The sequence below is a fragment of the Fulmarus glacialis genome, unplaced genomic scaffold (assembly GCF_000690835.1).
Source record: "Fulmarus glacialis isolate BGI_N327 unplaced genomic scaffold, ASM69083v1 scaffold14941, whole genome shotgun sequence".
Lineage (NCBI taxonomy): Eukaryota > Metazoa > Chordata > Aves > Procellariiformes > Procellariidae > Fulmarus > Fulmarus glacialis.
Window position 1 is genome coordinate 1 of NW_009193518.1, and position 302 is coordinate 302.

Genomic DNA, 302 nt, shown 5'->3' on the forward strand with positions numbered 1-302 from the left:
ACTTCGGGGCACAAGCAGCCCAAACGCAGATCACGGGGCCGTGGGTCTGCCCACGAGAAAACCCCCGGTCCTTCCGAGCAGCCCCGGGCAAAGCAGCTCCCAACCCCGACCTCCTCCCAGGAGCCACCGTCCCACCGGGGAACGCTCCCAGATGCTGGAAAACCAGCCGAGCAAACCCAAAGGAGCCGGCCCCGGAGAGGAAGAGAGGCGAAAGGGTCTCGATGAAGGAAAATCTCGCCCAGAGGCACCTCTTGCCTTGCTGTGCCCACCAAGGTGGGCAGAAAAAGCAGCGAGAAGGGGCA